General features: G+C 41.9%; 1 non-coding gene across 1 annotated transcript; it reads left to right on the top strand.

Annotated features, from left to right (window-relative positions):
* The first annotated feature begins 4,567 nt into the window (after positions 1-4,567).
* On the top strand, positions 4,568-4,701 carry LOC125344424. Its single transcript, XR_007209539.1, has one exon. It is a non-coding gene; the product is annotated as a small nucleolar RNA SNORA40 (small nucleolar RNA).
* Positions 4,702-10,236: the final 5,535 nt, after the last annotated feature.

The following is a 10,236-nucleotide window of genomic DNA, read 5'->3' on the forward strand; positions in this document are numbered from 1 at the left end:
TGCATGTGAACTATGTCACATCCTCACATGTCTTGATGGCCATGCATTGCAAATACCTTCTTTGGTAAGGAATACCTTACAATGCTCCCCCTTTTCCCACTTGAATGTGTGTAGAGTGGTCAGAGTAAATTATCCCTGCCAAGGGATGCATTTGTATGTATATGACATGTATCTACTTTGAAAGGTGAAAGATTAATGATTTATGAGAGAAACTGATGTTTCCCCATAGTACCTAGAAGCCAACATGTCTCCAGTGGATGAGAGGAAGCCTTGTCCCTCAGGCAGCACACTCTAGCAAAGTGTTTCATATGGCACTGTGGGAAAGAATGTGAGTGGATATCACTCTTTCCCTTCATGCCTGATTCTTTTGAGATGAAGAGCCATTTATCTCTTTCTTGACAAGCTACTCCCTGTAGCAGAGTCTGTCCTGGGACCTCAATTCAGAAGTGGCACAGGGGAGAAAAGAATGCTGAAGCTGTGTATCAGATGCACACTCAACTGATGGCTGATGCTTCCATCTCTCTGAGCAGCTCTTCTGTGCATCAGCCTTCTGTGCATCAGTGCAAGGCTCATTGGGCAGCTCTAAGCATGCAGACTCGGACCTCCTCAGGATGAGAAAATAACAGTCTTCTGTGTTCAGAATATTCTCAGGGAAAATATCACATTCTTTTTTTTGGTAGTTTACCTCTAGGAAAATTGGAGCACTTGTGGAAATACTCAGAATAAGGGATGAATATGGGTGTATCCTTCTTCTGTTTCCCAATTTATTCTTCTTTCTCATAACAGGGCTAGATTGTCTGCTTCCCTGTGGAGTGCCACCACAGTATTTCATGTTTTCAGCGCTATCTTGGGTATCAGCTCAGCTGTATGAGGTTGCCGTTATTGGGGGAAATTCTTAGTGATCTGATGGATCCAGAAAGGTCCAGGAGAGTAAGAGAGTAGTAGAGCAAGAGAGCAGGAGCCCTCTCCTGAGGGCTAAGAGGGCCAAGAGGTCCAAGATTCATAATTACTTAGTCCAAGAACAAATCAAATACCCAGAGGTAAACTCATAACCTTAAATACTTCCAAGAACACATGTTATTGAAAAACTTTACAACACATTCAAGGGTAATTATAGCTTTAGTCAGTGCTGGTTCTTGGGCTGAGAATGAGTGACGGAAAGACTTCCACTAACCTTGTTTCTTACTGTCAGATGAGTAGATGAGTGTGTTCATGATGGGATTTTCTCTCTCATTTATGCTTGCCATCTGTAAGCTAAAATAAAATGGAAAGAAAAAGGGGCAGCAGAAAGGACCTAGGTACTTAGATGGCTACTAAAAAGGACCACTTGTTACTGCCTTGCTTCCTAATGCACCAGTGTGTCTGAGCTCTTGCATGGCAAGCTAGGCACCTCTGAGCATGGACCTCTTCCCCCAGGATGATGGAGATGGATGTTCATGGGCAGTTCTGTCTTAAGCAGGGGATCTAGCCATGTCACTCATCACCTAGGCCTTTTGTCTAGGGAGTCTTATTCAGAGTACTGTCTTCAGTCAAACACCTCTTTGGATTTCATTCTAAGCATGGATATACTCTCATTTAGGAAATTTCCCTCTTCCTCAAACACTGGCACCACATGGTAAAGAATAGTGGAAGCTAGGAGCCATGGCTCATTTTGTAATCTCTTCAGGAGACAAACCAGGAAGATCTCAGTTTGAGGCCAACCTAGGAATAAAGGCCCTATCTCAACCAATAGTTGCCAACAGTGACATACTCTTGTCATCTCAGCTATCTGGAAAGCTGAGATGAAAGCCAGCTAGCTTCAAGCCAGACTGGGCTTGTAAGACTCACCAACCCAATGGATAAAAATGAGTGTGGTGTGGTAATCACTGGCCGTCGACCTAGAGCAGTACACAAAAAATGGGATGCTAATCCAAACCAATATATGCAAAAAAACCCCACTCCCCCCACCCCCACCATAATCTCAAATAAACCAAGCAAAAAGAACTGGAACCAGAGCTCAGAGTTCCTACCTGGCAAGCACAAAGCCTTGAGCTTAAACCCCAGTTTAAGCCCTGAGTTTAAACCAAAAAAAAAAGGAATTTTTTGAGTACGTGTCCAGTTAACACATTGAACCTACATCTGATGATGACCATGAATAATTTTCCTTCACATTAGCATTTACTTCCCTTTACTTGATTTACAATGGCAATATTACAATGGAAAAATAGCAACAATTGCAGTAGTGACTGCCTAAATAATTTAGATGGTAAACATAACTCACTTTTAAATATGATTGATTTTTTAAGCCTCTGGAAGAATCACTGTATCAAGTTCTAAAAGGTTCCTTTCATTCTTAGCCTGACAAAATTTATCTATAATTAAATGCAAATTCTTTTAATGGTAAGAGATAATGTGAGTCTTTGTCTTACACATGTTAATGTAATGAGTTATTGATTGGTCCCCATGCCCCACCTACTGATCAACTCTTGCACTTCTAAAGAAAAATCGTACTCCTTCCCTATACCATATGCCCTTAACACTTTGCTATATTTGGCTTTTCCCAATATTTTTGGACTCCTAGCATCTGTTAACTAGTGATATTGACATAGCCTTGATCTTTTCTTTCATATCAAGAATCTGTTACTTGTATAAAATAGGATGTGTTTGCTTTCATTTGGCCATTTTCTTTACACATGATATACTTTGATCAGTAAGAATCAAAATCAGGAGTTCAAAGTACCTCAGCTATAAAGGGAAATGGATTCTGGGTGACCAGCTATTCCAAAGAGGGGGATTCTGGGGGTCCAGTAGGGTGTAGACATAAACTGAGAAAAGTCCCCTGTTGCCTCTGGTACAGTGTTAGGAAGTGCAGAAGTCGAAAGCGAGGAAGTACAGATGTGGAAACCCAGGGAGCCAGTCTATTCAAAACACTGACAGGAAGAAGGAGTCCTTGGCCTCTCCCATCTTACTTCCTAACCACCTTACCACCAGGCCTTTAATGGACCAAACCCAGGAGGACCAGTTGAAGGAGGAGGAGTCTGGAAGAGACAGGCATGCAAATATGCGGGTCAGCAGCATGAAAACCTAAAGAATAGACAGGTAAAGGAGAAAACAAGGAGCAGTTGCCTACATCCGTGTACTTCCAGGTGTTTCTGTTACATGCTTGACTGTGTCAAGAATGTGGCACTTGTAGTTAGTTGTTGGTGGTGAACATCCAGGTATTTTCTGAGCAAGTGGACCTACGGCTGACTAGAAACTACCCAGCCATGTTACCAGACATGTGTGCAATAGACACTCCCACTAGTGCTGTCTGAAACCTCTCACAGCCCATCCTTCCTGCAGGATCTTCTGTTCACATCTGCAGATGCTTTTCCTTTCTTCCACCTTGTTTGACACCCTGCAGTCAACCTGGGCAGTGGTTTGTTCTGATCTATGTGGGATGCTAGCAAGAGATCAGAGACCTGAAAGAGGGTAGTTAGGCTATTCACATCTTGTCTCTATGGGACATACCACAATTTGTTGCCCTGGGTCACTACACTGTCCAATGTGTTTTTCCATCACATGGCCAACATTGTGAGGGACCCCTTACCACATTAGCCTTTTGAATAGAGACTTAGACGAACAGAGTCAAGCAATCTGTGGCTTTTAAATTAAGATGCTTTCTATGACTCACCATTAAGTGTGATTGATTTTAATCACACAAGAGATAACCTTAAGTTCCATACCTGGAAATGTACATATACACAAAGGAATTTTATGCCTCTATCAGAAAGAATGACAATGCCCCATTTGTAAGGAAATGGAAGGACTTGGAAAAAATTATACTAAGTGTAGTGAGCCATACCCAAAGAAAAATGGACTCTATGGTCTTCCTTATAGGTAATAATTAGCACAGGTTTAGGCAAGTCATAGCAGAGAACCACAAGAGCCCAATAGCTATACTCCTATGAACACATAAGATGATGCTGCGTGAAATAAACTCTATTTTATGGAAATGATTGTTATATCACTGTTGTAAATACTTTCAAGGTGCTATGTGTAACTGTAGCTTCTATTATTGATGATCTTCTTGTACCCCCTTCCTGTGGTTGTACCTACGCTATCTCTGTATCTTATCTGAGTATATTGGAAACCATGTATACTGGTAAACAGTGGTATACAGGTTTAAAAAGACAAACAACTACAAAAGCAATACTTGCAAAACTGTTTTGTGTAAATGAACTGAACAGCTCATGGGGGGGAGAAGGAAGGGGGAGGGTATGAGGTGGAATGGGGGATGAGGTAACAAACAGTACAAGAAATGTATCCAATGCCTAACATATGAAACTGTAACCTCTCTGTACATCAGCTTGTTAATAAAAATTTGAAAAAAAAACAAGTTTCATACCTGTATCATTAGTTTCTTGTTCACTGGTTGCATGTGTAAAAATCTATAACTTGCCTATTGTTTATTTCTTATAGTGGTTCAGTATGTAATCTAAATAAGTGTACTAATACAGTGCAGAGATGGGGATGTAGCTCAGCGGCAGTGTGCCCACACAGCAGGCACAAAACTCTGAATTCTATACCTCACAAAGATTTTTTTTGCCTCATTTATGACATGTCCTCTTTATTCTGACAAAAATCAAGAATTTTACCTATAGGTGCAAACAGTATATCCTCTTTTGCAACACAGAAGTCACTGCTGAATATGATATTTTGGTACATGTAAGAAGGAATATTATTTCTACAACAGTTGGCAAGGTGGGGGTTTGTTAACTCATACAGCTTGGCTCTATGAATATAGGAGATGTAAAAGCCAAAAAAATTAAGAATTTATCTAATGGTGTGCTCCTGTACACACCAAAGGATTGTTTTCTATCTCACCCTAAACATTCTAACTTCACGGAACAGGAGGTACTTTATTCTCATATCCGTGTCTTGAATGTGGAATTGACACTGTTTATATGAAGTAGTATCTGTATTGGAATCCCCTTCTGTATGTGAATAATCTGTTAGTGATTCATATACCACTGCACAGCAGAGCAGGGAAGGAGCAGGGATGTGTGTGAGATCAGACTTATTCAAATCCCTTCAGGGTTCTTCTGTGCCGTTTCATCCAGGATTTTGGTGGTACATACATTGCTTGATTTCAGTTGATCTTGATCCTCTTTATCCCATATAACTTCTAGAACAAATTGAATTACTAGGGGACACAAAGCCACTGGAGCCTTGGATTGTATTGATTCTTTAGGAACCTGTGCTTGACATTCTGCATGTGTTCTTGGAGGTTTGAAAATCGGTAGCTTTCATTTTTCTGAAAGTCCTTAGCCTTCCTATTGCCTTCTTGTAATACAGTCCCTGACTTAAAATAGCTGATTTTTTTCTATTTTTATCATGGAATGCAAGTGACAAACATAGTTTTCTACTATATTTCAAGGTTTGGTCTTTTCTAAGACTGATAGGTAGCACTGTATTCTCCTGTTTCTGGAGGGATTCTGAGCTATATCTCTCAGACATCTGATTGATTATTTCTCTTTAGAGTAGGTTATCCTGTCTGTTAACTTCTGAGCACCAGCTCCTAGGAGCAGTAAAAACTGAGAAGCATTACTTATCCTCAGAAAGGGTTGCCTGTGGGAAGTGAGCCATTGAGGCAGAGGCTGAGTTGGGTCTTGAGTTTTGTTGGTCCTGTACCTACATTGTTTTCTATCTCTCCCAAGGCATTTGGATTTTATGTTGTGCCTGGCTCTTGTGGATCTAACATCTTGTTGTTTTCACAGAAATTCAGCCATCATGACATTAATAAGAAATTCTTCGTGTTTGCTTGTTATTCATGGCTGCCAGAGTCAGAATACAGGGAAGCAGAGAGGGCGGGTAGGTGGAATGGAGAGAAGGGAAGAATTGCCTGCTAGAGGAATGCAGAGAAGAATGGGGGTGGAAACTTTGTGCCTGGCCTCCAGCTGCATTGCTGTCAGGCCCGATATTTCTCTTCTCATTCATCTTTCTCAAGCCCAGCTAATGAAAGGCCTTGACCAAGAACCTTAGTACAAAGTCGGCTTGTGCCTTAGTAAGGAGGGCGCCGTGATTGCAAGCTTGAGCCCTTGCCAATCTTTAAGAATTTCTTCACATTTTTCCAGATTTTTTTTCTAAGCCACCTTAATGGATACCTGAATGTGCTCTGCTAAGGGTAAAACTATGCTCTCTACCCTTCTCCTCTGAGGGGCTCAGTGTTATTAGGAATTTGATTTACCTCAGATGATCCAACTCCTTGGACAGCGGCTCAAAAACCTCAAGGAAACACCTTCCTTTGCTTGGGCATTTATTGTAAAGTTCATTGTGAAGAGTACATACGAAGAGCCAGATTGGAGAGATGCACAGGGTGAGGCACATGGGAAGACGGATGGAGCTTCTGTGCCCCATGCAATGCAGGGGTCTGTTTGGCTATCTGGAGGCTAGCTAATCCAGTCCTGTTTGCATCACTCTTGTCTCTTATCAGCATGAATGATTACACCATTGACCATGTGATGCACTTGACCTTTCACCTCCATTTCCCACCTTGAGATTGGAGCAAGGGGATAGAGACAGAATTAACAGGCCTCTAACTGTGCCTTGGTCTTTCTAGTGTGCAGTCCCTATCAACGAGATATTTTTTACTATACGACAGATACTGATCACTCTGCCATCTGTATGTACAGAGCTTCATGCCAGGGATAAGTGAAGAGGAAATATACTGGACAATAACATGGGCATACACTGTTGTTTCTCTAGCTAAGACTTCTTCCAGTGAAGATCAGTGAGTTCACTGAGATTCTGCTATGTCATCTAAATGTCATCAGGATGAATGATTTTCTGCCGCAGCAATGCACAACGTCCACAGGTTTATTTCTCATGTTTTAAGCCCTCAATGGGTTGACTGCCTTATTCCTGTCTTCATCTTCCAGGGGGCCTGGACTGGTGAAGTAGCCACCGCTTTGAACTTGGGAGGTGATACTGGCAGGAAGAAAGCATTCTTATATTATCATCTTTCAGTAATTGTACAAAGGTATTTCCATGCAACCTGGCAGTTTGTGAGTGTAATGCTTCTTGATCAAGGTCACCCTCCTTCTCACAATTCTCCCCCTTATCTTCCAGCAAAACTAAGTGCTCAGCCTTGCCAGAAATACACTTTTTCCAGGCATTTTCACTCATTGTGTGCTGGCTGAATTGGTTATATGACCCACCAACCACAAGTCACCAAGGAAGACAGTCTTTTTCTGTGTCTAGAATGGGACTCGTGGGTGAGTATTAGTAAACAGCATTAAAGGCAGCAATAGCCATCTCCATGAAACTCACACCCAGAGTTTTATTTCACTTTCTTGTGTACATTGCTAACCCTAGGTAGCAATTCATTAGTATTAGCATCAGCAGCTGGGAGCAGCAATGTGGATATAGAAACTGTAACACATGCTATGTTCTAGCAACATCACTCTTGTTTAGGAAATGCTATCACTGTACCTAGAGAACATGGCCTAGGTGCATGGTATCCACAGGTATTCTGGAATGATATCATTCAACAGAGTAGAAAAGATGAGACTCAAATTTGACAGTAAATGCGCAGGGGCTAGAAGAATCTACTCCCTCTCAGTGTAAAACATCACAGAAAACAACCATTGCGAAGGAGGTCACTCTCCACATTCTGCCTGTTTGCTGGGTAGTGTGAAGTCAGGCAGTCGAGATTGTTATGGAAAAGATGGTGCTACTCAAAACTCTTCAAATATGAAGGACATGATGGGAGGGCTTTTGAAGATATGGACAGAATTGAGAAAAGGCAAAGTTGTGAGCAACACAAAGTTAGCCTGAGCAATAATCTGGTAATATTCTTCACTATGGAAATGAGTTAGAAGTGCTCCTTCCCCCCCTGTCTCCCAAGCCTTGGTTTAAGTCAGGACATATACCACAATCGCGGCCAGAAATACTTAAAACACTGGAAAGATATTCCAGCTTCTCTTCCCACGTGCCACCCTCCTGATCGTAGCTCTTGGCCTGATGTGCCTGATGAGAAATCACTGAGGATAGAAGACCTAGTGAGTAGCTGTCAGATGCCCCACCCCAGGATGGAGGGCGCGGGGACATGGGTACAGGGAACACAATGCAGTGAGACTGTGAGGGAGGTAAAGGAACAGAAGAGAAAATGATGGACTTTACTTGCCCTTCCCTTGGAAACAAAGTAGAAAAGTGTTGGTTACTGGAACTTGGACTTCTGAGGGGAAATTAGAGGTGGGGCGGCTCAGGAGGTCTCCATATGGTCACTATGGTGACCTTGTGCTTTTAATACTGTATCCCAAGATTAAATGGAGTCATCTACCAGGACTAAGGAAGTGTGGAAATTCAGATTCAGAGCCAGCCTGGAACAACTTAGCATCACAGAAAAGTAGATAGGAACATCCATGTTCCTATCGAGGAGAGGAATTGGATGACATGGGATTACCTGTGCCAGGTTTCTCCTCCCAAACTCACCAATAGGTAAAACAGACTCACCCATAAGTAAGGTTGAATGGGAAAATGGTGTAAAGACAAACAATAGTGACCTCCAGAGAATGAAACACATATTGAGACATGCTTGATGATACACTAATTCATTTGCTCCAACAAAAATAGAAGCACGAGGAACTGAGAGGTGCAGGTCCTCCATCCAAAAAGCTTTGTATTCCTCCAACAAAAAAGCCACTTTGTTCTTTGCTATTCTCTGCTTTAGGCTTTAACATGTCCAGAAACCTCCTTCAAACTATTTTGTAGTGGGTACTATCTATTTCCCAGCTGAGGTATAAGTCCCATGAAGATAAAGAAAATTTTTCTATTTTTCAATGGATTTCCAGATTCTAGCCCAAGGCCTGCTCTATAGTAGATACTTCAGAATTACTCATTGGATCAATGAGTGAGTAACTTAATATGAATACCCCTGCATGACTTGGAAAAGAATCAGGGATAGTTCATGGGAGCTACCACTGCTGCCAACAAGAAAAACTGATTTCTCCCTTTGCATGTGATCTTTAATTGATTGACTGATTAGTTCATTGACTGATCATACTGGGATTTCAACTAAGAGCCTCATTCTTGCTAGGTAGGCACTCTGCTACTTAAGCTCTCTCCCCCATTCTTGTACTTAATCTTTTAATTAGAATTCTGGATTTAATCATTCTCTCTCCCCCATGCCTCAACTCCCCTCCCCCCCCCACACACATAAAGAATGGGACCCTTTGTGATGGTCCTCCTAGGTAGCCAGGAGGATTTCCAGACTAGTGAACAATGGCCTGATCTGACTAAAGGTTTGCAGGGTCTGAAGGGGAGTGTATCTGAGGGTATGAAAGAGAGAAAGGTAACATAAGAAATGAAAAGGAAAAAATTGGGGGCTGGGGATATAGCCTAGTGGCAAGAGTGCCTGCCTCAGATACACGAGGCTCTAGGATCGATTCCCCAGCACCACATATACAGAAAACGGCCAGAAGCGGCGCTGTGGCTCAAGTGGCAGAGTGCTAGCCTTGAGCGGGAAGAAGCCAGGGACAGTGCTCAGGCCCTGAGTCCAAGGCCCAGGACTGGCCAAAAAAAAAAAAAAAAAGAAAAGGAAAAAATTGTACCAAATAAACTTTTCTATTTGTTCCTTTACATAAACATATTATTTTTTCAAATATAACAATTAATAATACTTTTAGAGCAGGGCAGGGATAAACTATATTCATTTAATGTTAGAATATATTTATTGTGAGTAGCAAACAAAACATATTTGCTCCCAGATGCCAGTGGCTCACACCTGTAATCCTAACTACTGAGGAGACTGAGTATTGAGGTCTGAAACCAGCATTAGAGGGAAAGTGTTGAGACTCTTAGCTACAATTAACCACCAAAAAGCCAGAAGTTGGGCCATAGCTCAAGTAGTGGAGCACTAGCCTTGAGCAAAAAAAGCTCAAACACCCAAGCAAGCCCTGAGTTCAGGCCCAGAGTTCAAGTCCCAGGAACCCCCGCCATACCCCCCTGCTCCTTGTATGTGTGTGTGTTTGTGTGTGTGTGTGTGTGTGTGTGTGTGTGTTTGATCATATTTAGTCACACTGCTCTCAACTCTGAACTACTTCTACCTCCAGTAAGTTTCTTTCAAAATCAGTGGGGGTTTTTATTTTAAAAATGTTGGCTACCTCTTGAGGGTGTGGTCAGAATTACATTACACTGCAGAGTACATATCAGATTTGGGCAGTGGACAATAGCTATTGCTCTTCTAACAAACTGATCTACAAACTGTAAATCACC

The sequence above is a fragment of the Perognathus longimembris genome, chromosome 28, assembly GCF_023159225.1.
Source record: "Perognathus longimembris pacificus isolate PPM17 chromosome 28, ASM2315922v1, whole genome shotgun sequence".
Taxonomy (NCBI): Eukaryota; Metazoa; Chordata; class Mammalia; order Rodentia; family Heteromyidae; genus Perognathus; species Perognathus longimembris.